Source organism: Aplysia californica, unplaced genomic scaffold, assembly GCF_000002075.1.
Source record: "Aplysia californica isolate F4 #8 unplaced genomic scaffold, AplCal3.0 scaffold00026, whole genome shotgun sequence".
Lineage (NCBI taxonomy): Eukaryota > Metazoa > Mollusca > Gastropoda > Aplysiida > Aplysiidae > Aplysia > Aplysia californica.
Window position 1 is genome coordinate 13,153 of NW_004797296.1, and position 5,399 is coordinate 18,551.

Consider the following 5,399-nt stretch of genomic DNA (forward strand, 5'->3'; position numbering starts at 1 on the left):
ACACACACGCACACACACACACACACACACACACACACACACACACACACACACACATGCTCTCTCTCTCTCTCTCTCTCTCTCTCTCTCTCTCTCTCTCTCCTTATTTTATACCCCTGCTTTCGCCATCCCCACCCCCTCCCCCACTCACACACAAACACCACAGGAAACATTGTAATATAACGTGAAAGAGCTAAAACATGCGGTAGCGTCAAGAAACAATAATATTATGAATAATGTAAGATGGAAGTTACTGAGATTAAAAGAAACTCACTTGATTGGCACAGAAAAAGAAACACTACTTGAGTCTATGCTAGAAAACAAACTGAAAGTGAGAAGCAATAAACCACTGGTCCTGGCCTCCAGTACAGTACTTTACTCGTACTTTCTACACCCCCACACAAAATATCGACGTGCACTGGACCCGTTAAATATATGTAATAAGAACTGTCCTGTATGAAGACAAAAAGTCAATTGATACTGTACCTGTGACGCTGTCACAAATAGATCAACGCTAAGGATACTATACAAAGCTGGACAAAGCTAGCACACAACAGTTTCCAATCATTATCATCAAATTTAAATGTTCTTCATCGCACTTCTCAGTTCTCAGAACACTGTGTGGGGAAGTGTGTCAAATGCTAATGATAAAACTTGGTGTCTAGCTGGGGTGAGGGTTGAAAAGGGGAGGGAAGGGAGGGGGTTTCGGCCTAGACTCTGACAGCCGAGTACCTTCGCTCCTCGTAAAAATTCTCCTTATATATCTTCACTAGACGATTCCTTCTTTCACTGGCCAGACTCCTAAGGGCCAGGTAAGTTATTAGTGGGGAGAAAACGATGAGTAAATGCCAAACAGGAACTATAGATGGTTAAAAAGTCAATAAACAAAACAGATTAGTGACAAGCTGACAATAAATGATCTAATAGTAGTTAGAGAAAGGGTGTGCTTATTTAGGCCACACATGCTCAAACTACCGGGGACATCCTTTTCAGGCAACTGAGTTCGTTCCACTTTCATAATGGTGCACCTTTCTCATTTAGTACAGTTTTGTCTCAGTGTACAACTTATATATGTATAGATCATAATGCATATTGTAAGAACAAAGCACGATACGCAAAATTTTGCTCAATCCCAATGGTTTGAATGAGGGCCAGATTTTTCCTTCATGGAGGGGCAAAATCTAGGCTACCATTTTGGCACACTTTGGTCGAGTGAAAAGCTCAAATCCTCCGAATGGACTTCCAGGTCAAATTCGGGGTATAAAAAGTGTGTACACAACGTGGCTGAGTCAGAGTTACACTATCTTTGCCTGGGTGGCACTCTCTCGTACTGTCTCGTAGTAGTACATCTCTCGTACTGTTTCGAGTTAGTACATGTAGATCTAGTAGTAGTAGCAAAGATCGTGTAGAGAATCTTTGGGTGTAGATTCTATCTAGTAGGCAGTTTAGTGAACGTGCACGCGGCAGGGCGAATCGGCCTCGATAAGCCCCGTAGACCTTTGTGATCGGCCACGAATCCTCATGCTTTGATGAGTCTAAACAACTTAGTGTTAATCGCACTACCACATCCGACTGGCCTACATCTTTTTAAAAGGAAAAGAAAGGTCATCAAAATGGTTGAATTTGCGTGAAAATCGATTCCGTAGAACTGGAACCATTAAAATTTGCTTCTGAAAACAAGTTACAAGGCCATTTTTATAACTCGATGAAATAAAAACTACTGGCTGTGTTATTCTGTATAAATTATGAAACTTCAAGGCGTATCGGTTTTATTATTTTTCAACATCTTTTGACGCCTTAGCTGTAGAGGTTCAAGTTTTCACAACACTAATAGATCTAGTAATAGGGCTTTCCGTAAAAAATGCATAGATCTACAAAAGCCGAACCACCGAATCGACCGGTCAGCGACCCGGGCACCCCGCTCTCCCCTGCACATTGTGATAACATGTTGCTTCGGTATAATTATTCAACTATTAATACGTGCAGCTATGACAATTGGGATGTACTGACTGACAAAGCGATTCACAGTTTTGTTTTTATTTTACCATATATTTGACTTTAATAGTGCAGGTGATAGCTAGATCTAGATTCCCTGTCTAGAATCAGTAGTAGCAGGCCTATGCTAGAAGCAGCCAGACAGCCTACAACTGCTAGATCTAGATCTGACTCATTGCTATGCCTTTGGGCTTTGGAATTGAAATAAAACGAATTGCACAGTTCTAGTTAATTTTAGATTCAGCAACTAACTGTATTTCCAGAGTTAATAATAACAAATCTCACCATAACAATCACTTTTACTTTTATTAGAATAATTAGATTCAACTTTTTTTCTTCTAAAATCTGTTTTGCGCAAACGTAAGACTTTCTCTACTTGTAGAGCACAGAATTGTAAGCATCTGCTCAGTCTTTTACTTTTAAGTATATATATATATATATATATATATATATATATATATATATATATATATTTTTTTTTTTTTTTTTTTTTTAGTGGACTTTTTAGACAGTGAGTCTCTGATTCAATATTTTTTTTAAAATATGCTAATCAATGAAAATTGCAAATTGATAATAGTATAGTCCTGTAGAGGATAGGTGGACTCTGGGGTCTGCATAGCGAAATACTAGGGTTTTAGGATGTGAACCCCGGAGTCATCGTAGTGAAATAAGGTTTGGTTTAAGTAAAAATTGGTGGACCCCGGGGTCAACGTCGTAGTGATAAATAAGCAGGATTAAGGTGGACCCCGGGGCCCAGGGTCTACCTAGCGAAATACTAGGTTTTAGGACAGGTGGACCCCGGTGTCACCGTAGTGAAATAAGTAGGTTTCTTTAAAGATCGGTGGACCCCGGGGTCATCGTAGTGAAATAAGTAGGTTTCTTTAAAGATCGGTGGACCCCGGGGTCATTATCGTAGTGAAGTAAGTAAGTTTAATTTTAAAAGGATTGGTGGGCCCCGGTGACACCATAGCCGTAGAGGACTAAGAAGGTTTAATTAAGGATTGGTGGACCCCCGGGACACCGTGATTAAACCTACTTATTTTACTACGGTGACCGCATGGTCCACCTATTCTAAAAACCTAAATAGTATTTCGTTAGGTAGACCCTTGGGTCCACCTTAAACCTACCTATTTCACTACGTTGACTCCAGGGTCCACCAATCCTTAAAATGAAACCTAGATCTACATGGCACTTATTTCACTACGTTGACCCCTGGGTCCACCAATCCTTAATTAAACCTAGATCTACTGATTTCACTACGTTGACCCCTGGGTCCACCAATCCTTAATTAAACCTAGATCTACTCATTTCACTACGTTGACCCCAGGGTCACCAATCCTTATTAAACCCAGATCTACTTATAATTTCACTACGTTGACCACGGGCTCCGCCAGTCCTACTATAAAATAAACTGAGATCTACTTATTTCACTATGTTGACCCCGGGGTCCACTGATTCTTAGTTAAACCTAGATCTACTTATTTCACTACGCTGACTCCGGGGTTCACATCCTAAAACAGCATTTTGTTTGGTAGACCCCAGGGTCCACCTATCCTTTTGGGACTAGATAGACCCGTGGTCCGCCTATCCACTTCCTTGATAATAACTGAAAAACATGCCAGTTGTCATGAATAGTGAGGAAAAATGTAAAAAAAGATAATGAGGTAGACTATAATTTGTCAAAAAAATTGCAAGTGCAAGTGAAGATCATAAGATAATTTTGTTATTTTCTGGTAATCTTTTCATGGTTTATAAAATGTTCCAGTGGGCCTACTACTAGATCTATGTCTCTGAAGAACATTTTGCTTGACTTATCAGCTTTTTTCATGTACTTGAAAGCATAGAATATAATAGTTTCACACAAATGTATGCACAATACCTTGAAAAAGAAAGATAAGGTCAATGTTGTTGTTGTTTTCTAACGGAATCCGTTTTACATTGAGAAAAGCGCTAAAAACAAGTTAAAAATTTTTAAGAATGCCCATAATATCAGGAATCCGAAATTACTACCCTGATCTAGTTTGCTTACTCTTTAATAACCATGAACTGTTAAGAAAAAAAAAGAGAATGATGTAGAATTTGTCTAAATATGACCATTAGTATTAGCATTATAAAGATATTGCCCATTTTGTCCAATTATCCTTGCAGGTAAAATCACCCTGTACTGCACCTCAATAAGCACAAAAAGAGTATTTCTATGACTTTGTATAAAGGTGTTTTGTAGTTCAGTTCTATGTAAAATTGTCAACAAAATAATGTACATTTGGACCGTACAAATGAGATAGACACTCATGCACACAATAACATCCACACATTACACACATACACACACACACAAACACACTATTACATTTACTCTCTCTCTCTCTCTCTCTCTCTCTAGATCTCTCCCTCACCACAACCACACATAAAACAAACACATACACACACACACTCACTCACACACACACACAAACACACACACACACACACACACACACACACACACACATACACACACACACACACAACTCTTACCCTTGGTACACTTATAATTTAGTATCATCCTCTATTTTGAAATAATCCCCCGCACTAAATAAAAAGATCAGTAGAATCTCGACCTTCCGAATCCATGGTTAGTTCAAGAAATCTACCATATTATGATGTGGCCTAAATAAGATAAGGGAGGGGGGTTTAGCTTATTTAGGCCACAGTGTGGCCTAAATAAGGTCACCCTTAGAGAAAGGCTGAATGATAAATACATGTTTTGCTGATAAAATAATACATGTGTCTGTGCTGCTCAAGACAGTCTCATTCTTAACTTTGTAAGCTATAAAGAGGCCAATCTGGCAATTAAGGGGTGGTCTATTCCTTGGAGTAACTGGTCTATTCGCTCTGAGGACTTACGATGGATTTGTCCATGGGACTGACGTCATCGCTAGGCCTAAGCCAAGCCCGCCGTGTGTTTGGCCTCGTACGTAGTACATGTACGAAGTTCCGCGACGTGACGGCTTGACGGGAGACGATTTAAAGTTACGAGCCGGCGCGATAACAAACATGAAGGAATGAGGCTCTGTCGCGACAAAGCAGCAGTGAATCCCACTTGTCTATTTGAACGCCTTCATGTTGATACATGTTTATTCTGATTTACTTAAAACTGAATGAAAATCGTCATCAGCAATAAACCTCTAGTCAACAGTTCAGCTGACAAAAATCTGACCGGCACCGCCGGTCTTGCCCAGTTAACAAACCGCCCCTGTTGACGGCCATGGTGAGCAACTCCTTCCTGTTGTCTGTCTTCTTGACCATCTCGGCCTTTCTCTTTGCGTTATTTGTTGTAAAGTTGTTCAGGCCGTCTGTGTATGTTGTTCTGTGTCCTGAGCTGTTTCACTGTAGTTAATCAACAAATGCACCCATACCCGATA